Source organism: Balaenoptera physalus (genome assembly GCF_965194825.1).
Source record: "Balaenoptera physalus genome assembly, chromosome: 4".
NCBI classification, from domain to species: domain Eukaryota; kingdom Metazoa; phylum Chordata; class Mammalia; order Artiodactyla; family Balaenopteridae; genus Balaenoptera; species Balaenoptera physalus.
Window position 1 is genome coordinate 82,927,181 of NC_138891.1, and position 21,514 is coordinate 82,948,694.

Genomic DNA, 21,514 nt, shown 5'->3' on the forward strand with positions numbered 1-21,514 from the left:
ACTGTAGAGTGTCATTGTGTCTAATTGCAGATGTCCTGCAAAATATTCACTTTATTGAGATGATTATATGATCAAGCATAAGTTCTGTGTGGAAATGTTTTGTTCTGTTTTCAGACTGAATTTTATGGTCATGAAAGTTAAAGAAGATTTTGATAGGGGGTGACACGTCTATTGGTTCTTTATTTTTAAATGCAAAATCAGTGAAAGATGGCAGCCTTAGAAACGGATTGACTTATCTTCCTCCCCCAGCTCCCTGCAGTTAGTCTAAACCCAGACACATTTTGGGGCTTCAAATCTGTTTTGGAGAGGAAAATCCTACATATGAAAGGACATAAGAACTGCCATCTGGTCCTGGTGATTTTTCTACGTCTTGTTTATCTATTAGGTGTAGAACATCTTGTACATTAACCACTATTTGATCTAATAATTCTCGTCCGTTTCTCTTGCCTGTTTCCAGAAACATTTGGCAAATAAGACTCCCTCAAACATATACCTTAAAAAGGGAAAACAAATCATTCATGTAATGTCGCAGCCTACTATCTTCCCTCATAAAGACCATCAAGGAATGTATGTTCTTCCCTTTCTTTTCACACTACAGCACCTTCTAGCCCATGTTTTTCAACGGGGTCCGCAGGGCTAATCTCTCAGTCCTTCATTTTTTTCCCCTTTTTGTGAGTGAAGAAGTAACATATTTTTGTGATGAAGAAACTGGGTTTTAGTAAATGTAAACCAAAAAAAGCTAAATATATGTTTGACTGGCATTATGAATATTCTTTTTTATTCTTTTTCCTAACTTTCTATAAGTATCATGTATTTTTTAATTTTAATGCCTTTAATTTCTTCTTTTTTTCTTATTAGAAATGACACTCACTTAAAAAACTGTCTTTTCACTCAACAAATAGCTGTGGAATTCCTACTATGTGCCAGGCTCTGTGCTATACAGTGAGAACACAGTGCAGTGAGAAACCACACAAAGTTCCACCCTACACACAGAAAATATAGTCTAGAGAGGAAGCTAGGAATAAATCAAACAACCTCATGCTTTGTCACATAATTGCACCTATGGTGAGTGTCGTGGGGGACACGTATCAAATGCAATGGGAAGAGCGTATAGCATCCTATTGAGAGGAGCAAGAACTCAATTAAAAAACAACAAAATGGTCTCTTTGGGAGTGAATGTGCATCTTGAAAACACTTCTATTACCATACACACATTTTTCTGCAACTAATGATTAATAACATGAGCATTTCCTATTAGGTTTCAACTTCAAATTAGAAATAAGAGCTACAAAGAAAAAAATAATTTTTAAGACTACTGGTTTTTGTTTGTTTTTGTCTTTTTGCTAAACACTGTAAGATATTTGAAAGGGCAGCCATGCTAGCCTGCAAGATCAGGGAGAGCTTCCTTGGAGAAGTGACTTCTGATCTTAGCTCAGAAGGTTGAGTAGGAAGGAATGCTCCAGCATTGGGAAGAATAGTGTGAAGGCCCTGAGGCAGAAAGAAATATGTTGCATTTGTGAAAAATGAAAGAAGGCAAGTTAGCTGAAACAGAGTGAACAAGAGGTGCAAAGTGAATCTGGAAGAGGAGACAGGAGCCAGGTCATGCTGTGCTCTGCATCCCAGAGTCAGGACTTTGGTATTTATCTTAAGAATGATGTTGGTGCCGCTGATGGGTTTTCAGCTTGGCAGCTGTCGTGCAAACAAGGACACCAAACCCGCTAGAATAGTATTTCGGGGATTAAAGTTTAACCCCCAAGTTATCGCATGGAGACCAGTTCAGTGGTGGGTGCATTTGTATTCTAGAATATGCCACAGAGGTCTAGCAAATCCAGATACCAAACTTTAGGAGGAACCTTACCCTTGACCTTTGGGGCTTTGAAGCTGCATGATTTGGGGAGCACTGTGTGACCAAGAGCAGAAAAACAATAGAAATAGTAGAAGGCAGAAACTTGGCCCCAGCCATATTCAGCATTTATGGTTGTGGGTAGAGCCGGCCTCTCCTGTGACTTGGTCAGGGCACTAAAGTTCAAAGGTATATGATGTAGCAAGTAAGTAACAGAATTCCCCATGTCACTCTCCCTGTTTGTGAAAGCACTGGCCCCTCCATAGGCATGAGAAGGGCCTAGAGTTCTAGGCTTGTGAGAGGCCAGGGTTGACTGCCTTAAGCTCATATCCTTCCTTAGTTGCTATGGATCTTTACAGAAGGCCCAGGGGATCTCTCTTGGATAAGTTAACCCTTACTTCTCAGCAATGACAGGCTTAATGTTGTGTTTTAAAATAGTTACTCTGGGTGCAATTTGAAAGCCAACTGAAGATGGCAAGAGTGAACAATGAACACATGACCACTGCAATAATCAAGCAGGAGGTTGAAGTGGTTTGAATTAGTGGTAATATGGATGTACATGTAAATGGAATTTGGCAGATTGATTTAGAAGTAAAACTGGCAAGATTTTTGTGATGCACTGGTTATTGGGGGTTAGGGAAAGGAAAGTGACAAAGTTGGCTCCCAGATTTATGGCTTGAATTGAATGTATGATGCTTCCTGTTCCTGAGATAGAGAATGTTTGGGAAGACCCAAATTTGGAAATCAAGACCATGAATTTGTCTTTAGAGGAGGCATCCTCTTAAATGGGATAAACCTCAGATAAGAGATCTCTTGCTTTTAGGGCAGGCAATATGGAGTAAAACCACTGATAGAGAAAAAAAAAAAAAATAGGGAAAGGTAGAAGTCTAAACATTAAGGTAATTGTTCCTTATTTGTGGCTCCATTGTCACCACTGTGTGTTCATAGCATCTTCTCAGTTTCACAGAATTGTCTAAAGTAATTGCCTTCAGGTCTGACATTTATCTTCTGAGTTTCAGCTTTGAAGTGTATCAGTATGGAAAACACCCTATAAATCCATTAGGTTACTCTTGTGTTATATTGATACAAGTGTAGGTTGAAAGTACAACCAGGTGTCACAAGTTAGTAGCTCCACTGAAGATGTTGTCATTTTTGTCCAAGCTACTGATTACTGTCCTCTGCCCACCAGCAGGACTGCATGAATCTGAGAGCTGCAGGAGCACTGGAAGCTACCAATAGCCTCCTTTTTCCCTTATCTTTTTTGTCCTTCCAAACCCGCCATCATTTACCTACTTACCCCAAGTCTGCAAGTTTGGCTGCCTATAGGGAATGAGTGATCATGCGCAATAAATCCCAAACCATCCCTTTAGGGTGCTCTTATTGTTATAATGTGTTCCTTGGATGAACTGTGGTGTGTGTGTGTGTGTGTGTCTGTATTCACCACCATTGTGGTGAATATGTATTAACATAATTTGTTTTCTAAGTGGAAAGATTAGTCTTCTGTAATGCAGTTCTTAAAATTTTAATATATTGTTTCATTCTTTGATGATAATCCTATCCAAAGCTCTTTAAGATTTAAGAGCCCTTGAACAGACAGTTTGAGATATTTATTTTCTCTGTATACTGTTGAAAGACTCGATTGATTGTGGAGAGACGGGTTTTGAAATGGATATTTCAATAACTCAGTGGTAGATGTCAAAGACTTATGTGTATGTGTATCGTGCAGGTGTCTCCTGAATTTAATAAGAATTAAAGTTTTTAGTGAAAAAATATTTAAATTATAACATTGAGTAGAAGCCTATTCTTTTAAAAAATATGGTGGATATAATTGTTTAAGCAGTAGCTGAATTAGTGATCTATTTAAAAATGTGTTGTGGTTCACGTTATATTTATGAAAAAGGAGGTCATCAATTCAAAACTTAAGGCATCTTTAACATATCACACATTTCTACATGAGAAAAAGAGCTAAACAGACTGTAGCAAAGAAAAGTACTTAAATATTATATCTCCTCTGTTTCTAGTTTCTTTTGCGGGGGGAGCATAAAGTCATCCCAGAATGAGTTGCCAGTCAGCCATCGTCTTCTAATCACCTTAACTAATGCATAGAACAACAGGTGAGATCAGGAAGAATGTGTATTCTTACACGGAGTGTAGCCACTTGCTTGGTTCAGGTGAACAGGTCTTAATTAGCAGAAACTCCCTAAGCGCCGTCAATAAAGATGCTCTCGCCTCTCCCAAGTCCAGCATGCAGCATATGAAGTTCAAAGTAAAGATAGTTTTAACAACCTCAGCTTGTCAATTTTGAAAGAAGATTCATTGAGAACTCTAAGTTAACTGATGGAACCCAGCATTTAGGACTAGAGAGCAGGCTATAAGAAAGTACAAGTGCCTTCTGCCTTCTGAATGTAAGTTTTTTCTTTTCTATGATTGCTCCAAAAGAGAATTAATTTTATTCTTGATATTGGGAGCTGTATGTCTCAATAATTCAGATGGCATATATTTTAAAATGTGCTAATGATTTGTTGTGTGGAAGGTAGATAGACGCCTTTGCATCTTAAATATTTGGAGCTGAAGAGTGAGTGGCCTGCACATCTGAAGCTCTCTAATGGCCAATTATTCAAGCCTCAGACTCATAGTCCCTGGGAGTTAGAAACAGTATTTGGAGATGTGCTAAGTCCAAAATGATAGCAGAGTACTGGAGTAGCATTATCTACGTTCTGAGAAAAGAAACAAACTAACAGTTTTCTAATAGCATGGAATTTGAAAGAACACTTTAGACTCTGAATTGTAAATCTACTTGAAATTCATGAACTGCTTTGATGTATCAAAGATTTCATTTTCAGGCAGATCAAATCATATTCCACACATGTGTCTTAATACATGGTGTGTCTTTGTTATTATAATGTGGATGCCATCCTTATTCTGATTAAACCAGCACTATAATGGGGACCGCTGATATACATTATGAAATTGTAAAGTCTTTTCATAGGCTTTAAAAGGGTGTTATTTGCCTTTATTAAATTTATATAGATGTGGTGGTCAGGGTCAGATTAAGACCTTTGAGGACTGTAAATATTGAAAACATTAGGGTACCCCCTTTCCCACCCCGTAAGGAATACGAAATTCCCCGTAAGGAATACGTAAGTAACTCGAAATACTAACAGAGGTTAAACTGCCGTACGTATGTTAGGAAGTAAATACAAAAAGCTTCTTTTCCTGTGATGTCTGCATTGACACTTTTATATTGAAATCTCAGAGATTCTTAAACCATTATTATTATTATTATTATTATCAGCATCATTATTATTTGCTATCCCTGTGCTTTGCTGATACTCTATAACAGTTGCTAATTATACTTCTGCGTTAATCCAACAGAAGGTTTGTCTATTACATTATATATTTTATTTTGCATCTTTTCCTATCAATTGAAAAAGAAAATCTCTGCAAGTGTGGGAGAAAGCCAGCCACACAGCTGCAGCTCAGCAAGTCTCCCCTAATCGGCTTCCTTTATTCCCGCTCACATTACTGCTTTAAAGTTAAACTTTAATATTATCTTTCAGCACATCTCTCCTATAAGTAGTTTTCTTACTGGTTTAGTTTTTATTCATCTTGATTTTTAACTTTCTGTTATATCAGCATTAATATGTTTAGTTGTTTTATCAGCAGTCAAAATTTTAAGTGTACTGTCAGTGTCACAACAATTGACGCAAACTTCATTATTTGACCAGAAATAAATAACAATTGAAAAGTTAAGTGCCACAAGAATTTACCCCAAACAATGCTCTGCAATTTTTTGAACATCATAAGTTCTGTGTCTGTGATAAGAGTTTGGGATGATCTAAGACAGTTCTACTTCATTCCAGGGATAAATATAGAATAGAAAAAAAAAAAGATATTAAAAAAAAATCTGCTTGTCTTTCCTATCTAGAACTTGACCTTTGATCACTTCTCTAGATCTCACAGGTGTGGTGCAAGTGGTAGAGTGGAGGTCTACTCTTAAAATTTGAAGAAACTAAACAAGGATGGAGGTAGAAGCCTGGTTTGTTTAGCAGCATGGCTCTGATGCTCTTCTCACAACTGCCGCCCACGTTTCTTCTCCTCCACTTCCCTCACTTCTCCCCCAGTTCCCATATTTTCCTCCTCCTCCTCATCCTCATCATCATCACCATCAGCCTCATCTTCCCATAACTCCTACTTCTTGATCTCTCTCCTCCTCCTACTTCTTGAGCTCTCTTTCCTCCCATCCCCTCTCTGCCTTCTCGCATACTCTTCCTTTCTTTCTTCTTTCTCTTTCCCCCTCACTTCCCCTGCTTTCAACACTCATCTGGATTCACAGCTCCACATTGAAATCTCCGGCCCAAGTATGGATGTCATTCCTTTTCCTTGATTACACTTGACAAAAGATAGTTTGTCATTTTCCAATAGATTTCACTAAACATAGAGGAAAAACAGGAGCAAGGAATACTGAGACATAAAAATTGTTCTGCTTATAAAGAACAGTTCTGTTCTTTATCATAGAACTTATTATAGTTCCTGCCTTATTTTAAACATTATCCTGGGTGCTACAAGATGCCCAAACTTAAATCCCAAGGAGATAACACAAATCAGCAAGCAGCTTGGATGAATTATTTTCTTCTTAGCTCTCAATCTTCATATGGAGGGTTTCCTATTGACCAAGAGTTCTCTTTTGTACATTTGATAACTTCATGGTTTTGTTCCCCAGATATTAACTGGTGGTGTTCTGTTTATTTAAATATAGATAATTGTCTAGAAACCCCATTTCAATGGACTGTCCAATGCCCTCTCCAAATACCTGTAAATTCCTGAGAGCTTGTGAGTTTACAGTCACATCTCACTCCAGCCTTCTACCTCTACTATTAATTCAGTTTGTAATCCAGCTCACCCTCCAGCATCAGTTATTTTTGTCCCACATGGTGTGAACCGACATGTGGAGCTCAGAACTAGAATTTATGCTTAATTTCCCCCAAATTAAAAATACACATACAAAAAAACAAAAAACAACTCACACAAGATATGTGTGTTTCTAACTTGTTGAGGCACTGGTATTTACACCTAAATGTACAAAAAAAACTTTAAATAGAATACTAGGCACCTTTGTTCCTAAACATTTCTTTTACTATTTATGAAAATATGAGATTTAGTCTCCCAGTTTGTACCTCATACTTTCTATTTTTATCTCCCTTCTCTTCTCTTCCCTACCTTTCTATTTTACTCTCTGCCTACTCCCTTTCAAGTAGAAAACAAATTAATACCATTATTAATACAGACAATGTTTCATTTTTCCAGCTCCTGCGTTTCAACACTCTTCTGGGCTTTTTTTTGCATACTTCTGTTCTGTTGAGCTTTGAAATTACCTCCTAAAAGCACTTTCCGTAACCTATTTCAGGCTCTATTGTTTTCTTTAGTTGTTTTTCTCCCCCAAAATAGTAGAGATTACTTAAGATCTTTCAAGTGAGATGTGTTCTCTAAACTTTTAGAGTTTTATTTTGTCCATACAGATCTAGTATTTCTAACGTATCTTAACAGAACATAATACCCTTTGGTTAATGAGAATTATACATACACAGTTATGGAGGGTTAGCTTAGTTTCAGTTTCATTAGGAAGATCATAAACTGACCCAGGTTTTTACGTTTGTGAATGAAGTTTCTGGCTAGCTTTTCCTCCAGTTTCCAGTTGCCATAAAATGAAATACTAGCTGGACTCTGTGGGCTATCTTTATTGAATACCCAAAATGAAAGTAATGACCCAAACCATTTTTCTTTCAAAAGAGAATAAGATATTTATTTAATGTCAACAAAACAATAAACAATGAATTTAGCAAATATATAGTGATGTTCCCAAATATCCCAGTCCATACAATAATGTGCCATACATCAAGATTTACTTTGCTATCAGCCCTGAGAAACTGCCCCAGAATTTTCTCCAATTTTCTGGAAAGGCTCTATACTAGGATCTGACAACTTGTAAACCCTCATCCCAATAGAGAGAATCTGAATTTTCTTTATGTGGCTCAGTTTTTATTAATATTTGAAGTGCAAACTGTGTCAAGATTTATTGTTTCCAAGTCCTTCCTTGGACAACAGCACAGGTTAGGAACATCAAATAGAAATGGATGGGGACAGGTATTTAGAGCACATGGAATTCTTGATTGGCTGAGTCAATTTTCATTAAAGGAAAATGACTAGAACAAAATTATAAAGGAAGTTTCCAGAAGGAAGAATCTCAGGACAAGCCCTTGCCATAGAAATCCTTTTTTTATATTTGTTGCAAAGGCCTGAAACCAATTTCCTTGAATACAAGCAGGCTTGTCTGTAACCAGTAATAAGAGTAAATTCAAGTGGGTCAGGGCATATAGAGAGAAAAAAGAAGCTTCTTCCAGAATGGATTAATACAAAGTACTCACATTTGAATATACATGTCCTCATTTCACTTACATATCCCATTGGAAATATTTTAGTAGGAAATACAGGAGATCATAAGAAATTATCCTTAAATTACTAGCTTCTATAAGCCATCCTTATAAGGATACTACGACCATCTGCATTTTGTAAATGAGGAACCAAATTCTAAGAGGTATTTCTTGTTTATCTAAAATGATCAACCTTATAAGTGGCAGAATCAGGATTTGAACTAAAGTATGACTAAATTCTTGGCTCTCTCCTTAAAATTACATTGTCTAGACAGATCTAGATATCAGATCAAGGAGAGTGCTGAAATAAACAAACAAGGAGTAATCTTTTGCACTAGCTCACGATGGTTTCTAGTTTCCTCACAATCTTAATATATAATTATCCTTCTGTTGCTGTTGCAGTTTTCAGTATCTGCCTGCTTGGTACCCAAGTGTGAAACTCTTCACTTCCTTCCAAATACATAATCAATTTAAACCTTTGATGATTGCTTTCATGTGTTTATGTAGAATAAGTCAATCAGTTCCTACCAAGTATGAGACCATGTAGTGTTTTATTTAGAGAGGAAAAAAGTAAGAGAGTGATAAAAGAGATCATGAGAAACACCCTTTTGGGTTCTTAGGTTTGATGGTTTAGATGTACCTGTCTTCTTAGTAAAATGGACACAGAGAAAGTAGGGGTAGAAAATAAAGAAATAAGGAGGAAAGAGAGAAGGGAAGGAAGTGTTCAGGATTAGGACCGTTGGCCAGATCTGAGTGAAAAATATTACACACAAAAACTTAGTTTCTGCCTCATTCTCTCCTTCTCTGTGGTCTGCACCACTTCGCTAATGAGAAACCCGCAGTTCCAGAACTAATACTCCTGCTCTCCTCCCATGAATCCTAATTGGCCCAGGGGAGGCTCCTACTCCTGTTCTATCTTCAGCGTGACCTGACCATCTGCCCCCCAGGGAGCTTGAGGCATCTCCACTGTCTGCCTCGGCTGCTGACCATGCATAGAGAGGCCAGGCAAGACGCCAAGGGTGAGGAAGTACGTAACGATGGAAGATAATGAAGGATCAGAGAGAAAATCCTTCACAGAGAAACCTGTGCCCTGGAAAGATGGAGAATGTGGGAGAAATGAAGGTACTTGGAGCCTTAGGTTTAGTCAGGTGATGAGGGCCCAGGGATCTGTGGAAATAGGATGGAAACTTCATTTCATCGCATTTGTTAAGCAGCTTTCTGTGTGCATTTTCCACAATGTGTTAAATGTGTCCTTGGCAAAGGAAGCTGATGTCAGTGACCATCTCAGCATTACCGGTAGGACATGAATAAAACCTGGATCAGGGATTAAACTGAGGACTTGCTGATAAGGATGAACCACGAGGGACAGATGTATGCTCCCTGATTAGAATGGGTCACCATCCAAAGCTAAGCAGAGAAAGTTAATGAGGAAGGACTTCAGAATTAGACAACTCCCAAGTGAAACAGTGACCACATTCACAGCAACAGCGGATTAGCTCATATGAAGTTACGTGACAGTGAATAGGCTGGTGAGGATGAGCTGCCCAGGGCGGAAGTGCCAGATCAGAGGACCCCACTGAGATAAGTTGGGGCTGCCCTTGTTTAGGGTCAGCTGTTCTTCCTCTCCTCTCCTCCTCATTTACTTCTTCTTGCTCTAGATTCATTTATGTCAGCAACAGTCTTCTAGCTCATCTCTCTTCATTGTTTTCCCTTGTGCTGCCTACCATTTATTGTCCAACCATAACTCCAAGCCAGTCTCACTTTCCTGGAGAATAAGGATTTTCCATCACTGCTTTAGTTCATCAGTACTATGGTCTAAATGTTTCTGCCTTCCCACCCCAAAATTCATTTGTTGAAATCCTCATGCCCAGTGTGATGGTATATTTGGGAGGTGCTTACGTCATGAGAGTGGAGCCCTCATGAATGGGATTAGTGTTCTTATAAAATAGACCTCACAGAGATGCCTAGCCCCTTCAGCCATGTGAGGACATAGCGAGAAGTCTGCACCCCAGAAAAGGGCCCTCATCTGACCATGTTGGCACCCTGATCTTGGACTTCCAGCCTCCAGAACTGTGAGAAATCAATTTCTATAACTTATAAGGCACCCAGCCTGTGGTATTTTGTTATATCAGCCCAAACTAAGACAATCAGTGTAGCTCCCCGCTGCATCCTTTATAGGACTGTCCTCAGGCCACTGAAAACAGGCCCCACAGCATCATGAGGATGGTATTCCCAGTCAAATCTGTAAGAAATGACTCTTCCTCTACTAATAAAGAATTTAACAACAGGCTTGGCATGAAAAGGTTAAGGATTGGTTCAACTTTAGCTCATCCACATAAGCTCTTTCACAATTTGCTAGAAAAACAACTTCAAGAGCCTTGAATTAATGATGGTATTAGGAGAGAGAGAAAAGAAAAACAAAGAAGGAAAGAGACCAAAGGAGCAGACAGAATGGCAGTGACAGACACAGGGAGAGCCAGATAAAGGGAAATCAAGTTAATGTGTTTGGAGTTATCTGAACAGCCAGTGTGTCTCTTTGCAGAAGAGCAACATGCCTCTTCTTAGATTCTGAGCTAGGGTAGAATTCAAAATAATATGGAAATGTAAATATGACTCTTATAAAGGAAAGACTCCTTTACCTATCTATCTTTACCCCTCTTCCTCAGCCCAGGTCTCTCTTGTAAGAATGCATCACATAGGAGAAACGCAACCCTGAAATCACTTCACTCCCCCTGTCATTAGCTGGACACCACAATTGAAACTGACTGGAAGGAGAATTATTCTGATGAATAACATTAACTTCAGCGTCAGGAACCTCACAAGCATGGGACGGGAGGAGATGTGGAGAGGGCCAGCACAATTGAGACTTATTGGATTGTTAGGCTTTTAGCCAGGCCCTGCTGCCTTGAAAGCAAACAGCATCTCTCTGCTTGCAGAGGTAATGGAGCTGTTAGGGCTCTATTCAGGACTAAGAAAAGACCAGAACGGATCATACCCACAACAATGGACTATCTCTTAACCTAGTTACAAGGTAAGATAGAGCCCCCTTCCCACCTGCCTTGGCTCCCTATACTGTTTTCCTGGATGGAATAGTGAGCTCATGAAGTCGTGCTGCATAAATCTCCAGGAAAGCAGACAATGCCAACACAGAGATGGAAGGAAAGGGATGGAATTGCAACAAAATAGAAAGAACGGACAAGAGTTGAATTCCAGAAAATAAAAGAGAGGAAATGCAAAAGGAAAGAAAAGGGACCCAAAAGGCAACAGTCAGTTGAGAGGGGAATAAGAACAGAAAGGGGAATTTAAAGAAAAGGGTGGGGAAGTCAAATTGATCTGAAATGTCTCTGCTGAGTGATCCTGCTTTAGCCTCACTATTTGTTGGCTGAGTATCATGCTTTCTTATTTGCTCTTTGTAACTTGCACAGACCACAGGGTTCTCAACAAAGCTGACTATCACACAGGGTGATACTTCATAGACCTGGGCTCAATGTTTCCCTCTGGAAAGGACTGAGGGGAGAAAGGTTGTTTTCTTTCAGTGAACAATGATTTTAAAAGTGTTGAAAGCAAAAATGGCATCCTTTCCTGGGGTTGGGGAGATGGCTTACTAAGCAGTTCTTGAATAACTCAGGATGCATTTCTGAACTCTTTTCCCCATCCTCAAGGGCCCCACAGAGAAAGGCAAAATGCTAGAAGAGGTAACACAATAGAGAGAGGTGTATTAAGTCAGCTGCAGGTGGAGATCAGCGGCCGTGATGTGAGTTGGGGTTTTGAGTGTTGTGTGGTGCTGCTGCCCTCTAGTCTCCATCAGGATTGCAGGCACTGTCCCAGTTGGTTGTTAAGAGAGCCTAGTGTTGGGAGAACTTCAAGATGGTGGAGGAGTAAGACGCGGAGATCACCTTCTTCCCCACAAATACATCAGAAATACGTCTACATGTGGAACAGCTCCTACCGAACACCCACTGAATACTGGCAGAAGACCTCAGACCTCCCAAAAGGCAAGAAACTCCCCATGTACCTGGGTATGGCAAAAGAAAAAAGAAAAAACAGAGACAAAAGAATAGGGATGGGACCTGCACCTCAGGGAGGGAGCTGTGAAGGAGGAAAAGTTTCCACACACTAGGAAGCCCCTTCACTGGCGGAGACTGCGGGTGGCGGAAGGGGGGAAGCTTCTGAGCCATGGAGGAGAGCGCAGCAACAGGGGTGTGGAGGGCAAAGCGGAGAGATTCCCGAACAGAGGATCACTGCCAACCAGCACTCACCAGCCCGAGAGGCATGTCTGCTCACCCGCCGGGGCGGGTGAGGGCTGGGAGCTGAGGCTCAGGCTTTGGAGGTCAGATCCCAGGGAGAGGACTGGGGTTGGCTACGTGAACAACCCCTGAAGGGGCCTAGTGCACCACAGCTAGCCGGGAGGGAGTCTGAGAAAAAGTCTGGGACTGCCTAAGAGGCAAGAGACCATTGTTTCGGGGTGCGTGAGGAGAGAAGATTCAGAGAACTGCCTAAACAAACTCCAGAGATGGGCACGAGCTGCAGCTATTAGGGCGGACACCAGAGACTGGCATGAAATGCTAAGGCTGCTGCTGCAGCCACCAAGAAGCCTGTGTGCAAGCACAGGTCACTATCCACACTTCCCCTCCCGGGAGCCTGTGCAGCCCGCCACTGCCAGGGTCCCGTGATCCAGGGACAAGTTCCCCGGGAGAACACAAGGCGCACCTAAGTCTGTTGCAACGTCACCCTGGCCTTTGCCGCTGCAGGCTCGCCCTGCATTCTGTACCCCTCCTTCACCCCAGCCTGAGTGAGCCAGAGCCCCATAATCACCTGCTCCTTTAACCCGCTCCTGTCTGGGCGGGAACAGACGCCCTCAGGTGACGTACACACAGAGGTGGAGCCAAATCCAAAGCTGAACCCCAGGAGCTGTGCAAACAAAGAACAGAAAGGGAAATTTCTCCCAGCAGCCTCAGGAGCAGCGGATTAAATCCCCACAGTCAACTTGAGGTACCCTTCATCTGTGGAATACCTGAATAGACAACGAATTATCCCAAAATCGAGGCGGTGGGCATTGGGATCAACTGTAGACTTGGGGTTTGCTTTCTGCATCTAATTTGTTTCTGGTTTTATGTTTATCTTAGTTTAGTATTTAGAGTTTATTATCATTGGTAGATTTGTTTATTGATTTGGTTGCTCTCTTCCTTTTCTTTTTTGTAGTATATAGATTTTTGGTTTCCTTTTTCTCTTTTTGTGAGTGTGTATATCGATGCTTCCTTGTGTGATTGTGTCTGTATAGCATTGCTTTTGCCATTTGTCCTAAGGTTCTGTCTGTCCTTTTTTTTTTTTTTTTTTTTGGTTTTTTTTTTCTTTTTGTATACTTTATAGAGCTTGTTATCATTGGTGAATTTGTTTTGTGGTTTGGTTGCTCTCTTACTTCTTTCTTTCTTTCTTTCTTTTATTACTTTTTATTTTTAATAATTTTTTATTTTAATAACTTTATCTTATTTTATTTTATTTTTGTTCTTTCTTTCTTTCTTTTTTTCTCCCTTTTCTTCTGAGCCATGTGGCTGACAGGGTCTTGGTGCTCCAGCCAGGTGTCAGGCCTCTGCCTCTGAGGTGGGAGAGCCGAGTTCAGGACATTGGTCTACCAGAGACCTCCTGGCTCCACATAATATCAAGCAGTGAAAGCTCTCCCAGAGATCTCCATCTCAATGCTAAGACCCAGCTCCACTCAACGACCAGCAAGCTACAGTGCTGGACACCCTATGCCAAACAACTAGCAAGACAGGAATGCAAACCCACCCATTAGCTGAGAGGCTGCCTAAAATCATAATAAGGTCACAGACACCCCAAAACACACCACTGGATGCGGTCCTGCCCACCAGAAAGAAAAGATCCAGCCTCATCCACCAGAACACAGGCACCAGTCCCCTCTGCCAGGAAGACTACACAACCCACTGAACCAACCTTAGCCACTGGGGGCAGACACATAAAACAAGGGGAACTACAACCGTGCAGCCTGTGAAAAGGAGACAGCAAACACAGTAAATTAAGCCAAATGAGGAGACAGAGAAACACACCGCAGATGAAGGAGCAAGGTAAAAACCCATCAGACCAAACAAATGAAGAGAAAATAGGCAGGCTACCTGAAAAAGAATTCAGAGTAATGATAGTAAATATGATCCAAAATCTTGTAAATAAAATGGAGAAAATACAAGAAACTTTTAACAAGGACCTAGAAGAACTAAAGAACAAACAAATGATTATGAACAACACAATAAATGAAATTAAAAATCCTCTAGAAGTAATCAATAGCAGAATAACTGAGGCAGAAGAACTGATAAGTGACCTGGAAGATAAAATAGTGGAAATAACTACCACAGAGCAGAATAAAAAAAAAGAATGAAAAGAATTGAGGACAGTCTTAGAGACCTCTGGGACAACATTAAGCCCACCAACATTCGAATTATAGGGGTCCCAGAAGAAGAAGAGTAAAACAAAGGGACTGAGAAAATATTTGAAGAGATTATAGTTGAAAACTTCCCTAATATGGGAAAAGAAATAGATCAATCAAGTCCAGGAAGTGCAGAGAGTCCCATACAGGGGAAAACCAAGGAGAAACACACCAAGACACATATTAATCAAACTATCAAAAATTAAATACAAAGAAAAGATATTAAAAGCAGCAAGCAAAAGACAACACATAACATACAAGGGAATCCCCATAAGGTTAACAGGTGATCTTTCAGCAGAAATTCTGCAAGCCATAAGAGAGTGGCAGGACATATTTAAAGTGACAAAAGGGAAAAACCTACAACCAAGATTACTCTACCCAGCAAGGATCTCACTCACATTCGATGGAGAAATTAAAGCCTTTACAGACAAGCAAAAGCTAAGAGAATTCAGCACCACCAAACCAGCTTTAAAACAAATGCTAAAGGAACTTCTCTAGGCAGGAAACACAAGAGAAGGAAAAGACCTACAATAACAAACCCAAAACAATTAAGAAAATGGTAATAGGAACATACATATCGATAACTACCTTAAATGTAAATGGATTAAATGTTCCAACCAAAAGACATACACTGGCTGAATGGATATAACAACAAGACCCGTATATATGCTGGCTACAAGCGACCCATTTCAGACCTAGGGACACATACAGACTGAAAGTGAGGGGATGGAAAAAGATATTCCATGCAAATGGAAATCAAAAGAAAGCTGGAGTAGCACTTCTCATAACAGACAAAATAGACTTTAAAATAGGGACTATTACAAGAGACAAAGAAGGACACTACATAATGATCAAGGGATCAATCCAAGAAGAAGACATAACAAATATAAATATTTATGCACCCAACATAGGAGCACCTCAGTACATAAGGCAAATGCTAACAGCCATAAAAGGGGAAATTGACAGTAACACAATCATAGGAGGGGACTTTAACACCCCACTTTCACCAATGGACAGATCATCTGAAATGAAAATAAATAAGGAAACACAAGCTTTAAATGATACATTAAAAAAGATGGACTTAATTGACATTTATAGGATATTCCATCCAAAAACAACAGAATACACTGTCTTCTCAAGTGCTCAAGAAACATTCTCCAGGATAAATCATATCCTGGGTCATAAATCAAGGCTTGGTAAATTTAACAAAATTGAAATTGTTTCAAGAATCTTTTATGACCCCAATGCTATGAGACTAGATATCAATTACAGGAAAAAATATGTAAAAAATACAAACACATGGAGGCTAAACAATACACTACTAAATAACCAAGAGATCACTGAAGAAATCAAAGAGGAAATCAAAGAATACCTAGACACAAATGACAATGAAAACACGACAACCCAAAACCTATGGAATGCAACAAAAGCAGTTCTAAGAGGGAAGTTTATAGAAGTACAGTCCTACCTCAAGAAATAAGAAACATCTCAATAAACAACCTAACCTTACACCTAAAGCAATTAGAGAAAGAAGAACAAAAAACACCCAAAGTTAGCAGAAGGAAAGATATCATAAAGATCAGATCAGAAATAAATGAAAAAGAAATGAAGGAAACAATAGAAAGATCAATAAAACTAAAAGCTGTTTCTTTGAGAAAATAAACAAAATTGATAAACCATTAGCCAGACTCATGAAGAAAAAAAAGTGAGAAGACTCAAATCCACAGAATTAGAAATGAAAAAGAAGAAGTAACGACTGACACTGCAGAAATACAAGGGATCGTGAGAGATTACTACAAGCAACTCTATACCAATAAAATGGACAACCTGGAAGAAACGGACAACCTTCTGAGACTGAACCAGGAAGATATAGGAAATATAAACAGACCAATCTGAAGCACTGAAATTGAGACTGAGATTAAAAATCTTCCAACAAACAAAAGCCCAGGACCAGATGGCTTCACAGGCAAATTCTATCAAACATTTAGAGAAGAGCTAACACCTATCCTTCTCAAACTCTTCCAAAATATAGAAGAGGGAGGAACATTCCCAAACTCATTCTACAAGGCCAGCATCACCCTGATACCAGAACGAGACAAAGATGACACAAAAAAAGAAAACTACAGGCCAATATCACTGATGAACATAGATGCAAAAATCCTCAACAAAATACTAGAAAACAGAATCCAGCAGCACATTAAAAAGATCATACACCATGATCAAGTGGGATTTATCCCAGGAATGCAAGGATTCCTCAATATACGCAAATCAATCAATGTGATAAACCATATTAACAAATTGAAAGAGAAAAACCATATGATCATCATAATAGATGCAGAAAAAGCTTTCGACAAAATTCAACATGAATTTATGATAAAAACCCTCCAGAAAGTAGGCATAGAGGGAGCTTACCTCAACATAATAAAGGCCATATATGACAAGCCCACAGCCAACATCATTCTCAACAGTGAAAACCTGAAATCATTTCCACTAAGATCAAGAGCAAGACAAGGTTGTCCACTCTCACCACTATTATTCAATATAGTTTTGGAAGTTTTAGCCACAGCAGTCAGAGATGAAAAAGAAATAAAAGGAATCCAAATCAGAAAAGAAGAAGTAAAGCTGTCACTGTTTGCAGATGACATGGTACTATACATAGAGAATCCTAAAACAAGATGCTACCAGAAAACTACTAGAGCTAATCAATGAATTTGGTAAAGTAGCAGGATACAAAATTAATGCACAAAAATATCTTGCATTCCCGTACACTAATGATGAAATATCTGAAAGAGAAATTAGGGAAACACTCCTATTTACCATTGCAACAAAAAAATAAAATACCTAGGAATAAACCTACCTAAGGAGACAAAAGACCTGTATGCAGAAAACTATCAGACACTGATGAAAGAAATTAAAGATGATACAAATAGATGGAGAGATATACCGTGTTCTAGGATTGGAAGAATCAACATTATGAAAATTACTATACTGCCCACAGCAATCTACAGATTCAATGCAATCCCTTTCAAACTACCAATGGCATTTTTCACAGAACTAGAACAAAAAAATCCACAATTTGTATGGAAACAAAAAAGAGCCTGAATAGCCAAAGCAGTCTTGAGAAACAAAAAACGGAGCTGGAGAAGTCAGGCTCCCTGACTTCAGACTATACTACAAAGCTACAGTAATCAAGACAGTATGATACTGGCACAAAAACAGAAATATAGATCAATGGAACAGGATAGAAAGCCCAAAGATAAACCCATGCACATATGGTCACCTTATTTTTGATAAAGGAGGCAAGAATATACAATGGAGAAAAGACAGCCTCTTCAATAAGTGGTGCTGGGAGAACTGGACAGCTACATGTAAAAGAATGAAATTAGAACACTCCCTAACACCATACACAAAAATAAACTCAAAATGGATTAAAGACCTAAATGTAAGGCCAGACACTGTAAAACTCTTAGAGGAAAATGTAGGCAGAACACTCTATGACATAAATCACAGTAAGATCCCTTTTGACCCACCTCCTGAAGAAATGGAAATAAAAACAAAAATAAACAAATGGGACCTAATGAAACTTAAAAGCTTTTGCACAGCAAAGGAAACCATAAAGAAGACCAAAAGACAACCCTCAGAATGGGAGAAAATATTTCCAAATGAAGCAGCTGACAAAGGATTGATCTACAAAATATACAAGTAGCTCATGCAGCTCAATATCAAAAAAACAAACAACCCAATCCAAAAATGGGCCGAAGACCTAAACCAAAGTTTCTTCAAAGAGGATTATACAGGTTGCGAACAAACATGTGAAAGGATGCTCAAATCACTAATCATTAGAGAAATGAAAATCAAAACTACAATAAGGTATCACCTCACACCAGTCAGAATGGCCATCATTACAAAATCTACAAACAGTAAATGCTGGAGAGGGTGTGGAGAAAAGGGAACCCTCTTGCACTGTTGGTGAGAATGTAAATTGATTCAGCCACCATGGAGAACAGTACGGAGGTTCCTTAAAAAACTAAAAATAGAACTACCATACGACCCACCAATCCTACTACTGGGCATATACCCTGAGAAAACCATAATTCAAAAAGAGTCATGTACCAAAATGTTAATTGCAGCTCTATTTACAATAGCCAGGACATGGAAGCAACCTAAGTGTCCACCGACAGATGAATGGATAAAGAAGATGTGGCACATATATACAATGGAATATTACTCAGCCATAAAAAGAAATGGAATAGAGTTATTTGTAGTGAGGTGGATGGTCCTAGCTTCTGTCATACAGAGTGAAGTAAGTCAGAAAGAGAAAAACAAATACCACATGCTAACACATATATATGGAATCTAAGAAAAATAAAAAGGTCATGAAGAACCTAGGGGCAAGACGGGAATAAAGACACAGACCTACTAGAGTATGGACTTGAGGATATGGGGAGGGGGAAGGGTAAGCTGTGACAAAGTGAGAGAGTGGCATGGACATATATACACTACCAAATGTAAAATTGATCGCTAGTGGGAAGCAGCCGCATAGCACAGGGAGATCAGCTAGGTGCTTTGTGACCAGCTAGAGGGGTGGGATAGGGAGGGTGGAAGGGAGGGAGACGCAAAAGGGAACAGATATGGGAACATATGTATATGTAAAACTGATTCACTTTGTTATAAAGCAGAAACTAACACACCATTGTAAAACAATTATACTCCAATAAAGATGTTAAAAAAAAAAGAAAAAAAGAAAGAGTCATGTACCACAATGTTCACTGCAGCTCTGTTTACAATAGCCAGGAAATAGAAGCAACCTAAGTATCCATCAACAGATGAATGGATAAAGAAGATGTGGCACATATATACAATGGAATATTACTCAGCCGTAAAAAGAAACGAAATTGAGTTATTTGTAGTGAGGTGGATGGACCTAGAGTCTGTCATACAGAGTGAAGTAAGTCAGAAAGAGTAAAACAAATACTGTATGCTAACACATAAATACGGAACCTAAAAAAAAAAAAAAGGTTCTGAAGAACCTAGGGGCAGGACAGGAATAAAGATGCAGATGTAGAGAATGGACTTGAGGACACGTGGAGGGGGAAGGGTAAGCTGGGACGAAGTGAGAGAGTGGCATGGACTTATATATACTACCAAATGTAAAATAGATGGCTAGTGGGAAGCAGCTGCATAGCACAGGGAGATCGGCTCAGTGCTTTGTGACCACCTAGAGGGATGGGATAGGGAGGGTGGGAGGGAGATGCAAGAGGGAAGAAATATGGGGATATATGTATATGTATAGCTGATTCACTTTGTTATAAAGCAGAAACTAACACACCCTTTTAAAGCAATTATACTCCAATAAAGATGTTAAAAAAAATCAGTCAATCAATCATTCACAAAAAAATAAAAAAGAGAGAGAGCCTAGTGTTGCCCAGGCTTCTCCACACCTGTAACCTGCAGGGCAGCCGCACTGTTGAGCTCTTGTCCACTCTTGTTGCATAGCTTTCTTTGGGGGCTATTCATAGAGATAGAGAAAGGAAGGAGGACAAGAAGATGAATAGGGAACCAGAAGGAGGAAGAAGTAAAGGAAAACATCTCTAACTAAATATCGTTCTCCACTGGCCCCCAACCACCGGGATGCTGTTGTGTCTTTCTTCTTTCTGGGTACATTCCCCAAACTGCCTCCATCTCATGTCACAACTTTACCTCCAGTTTCTTGTATCTTCCTCTTAGGTTTTTCTTTCTTTCTCTATCATTCCACCGTTGGGGAACTTTAATGTTTATTTAATCTCCACACAATACACTGTGAAGGATGCAAAGTGGCTGGCGAGGCTCTGACTTCTAGGAGCTCAGAGTCAAGCAGGTGACACAAAGCAATAATCATGAACCATTAAATAAACAATAGTCGATGCTAAGATGGGTGAGGGAAATATGAAGCAAAAAGTGCAATCGTATTTTTAGTTGTGCTTCTGGCTATGAGTGCAACGTTTCCAAACTGCTAAGTGGCTCTGGGCCAAGCTTTAAATCCATTTCACTCAGCCTGTGAAGGACCACTCAGAGCTTAATGGGTCAGCAAAAAAGAGGGAGGTTGGCACAGACCCTGCCAAAGACATCATCAGGGCCAGGCAGAGCTGTGGAACTCACTTTGAGCTTGTGGGTCTGACTAATGGATGATCCTATATTATTAGAAAGAGAAGTTCCTCCATTTGTCATTTATTCTCTCTTTCTTTTCTGTTAATTAAGAGGAGAGAGAGAGAGAGAAAGAGGGGGAGGAGACATGTTACAATGAACAAGTAAAGAGAAAGCATGTACACACACACACACACACACACACACACTGGGGATGACCATTTTTTCCCCACTTACTTGTTTAGCAAGTGGGTTAACCAAGGTATTTGTTGTGCTGTGTTGTTTTCAGAGTTACTGACCAGAGCAATGACAGGAAATCCATATTTTCCATAGGAGGCAAGGAAGTCAGTGCTATAGTTAGGCCAGAGGAAAAAAGAGATCAAGTAGATTACCACAGGTACAAATCTTTGGCATTATGTACAACTGATGTAACTGAAAAGTAAAAAGAAAAAAATCATAAATATTCTGCCATCCCAATTCTACAAGCTTGGATGGTATTATTTTTGGTATAACTTTGTAAGCATTTCACTTGACTCTATATACATCATTTGGTGACCTAATTTTGTCATGCTGTATATTGTATGTCTATACCACAGAATTAAAAGTGGGTTGAAATGGTTCAAAGAAATTAAGTTTTCCCTAAGCTCCAAATAGAACCCATATTCATTTTTGAAAACT

General features: G+C 39.4%; 1 long non-coding RNA gene across 1 annotated transcript in view; it reads left to right on the top strand.

Moving 5' to 3' along the window:
• LOC309659895 overlaps positions 1-21,297 on the top strand; it is a 79,720-nt gene extending 58,423 nt beyond the window's left edge. The window contains exon 2 of the long non-coding RNA XR_014263031.1: positions 19,732-21,297. This is a non-coding gene — a long non-coding RNA (uncharacterized lncRNA). The remainder of the gene's footprint in view (positions 1-19,731) is intronic.
• Positions 21,298-21,514: the final 217 nt, after the last annotated feature.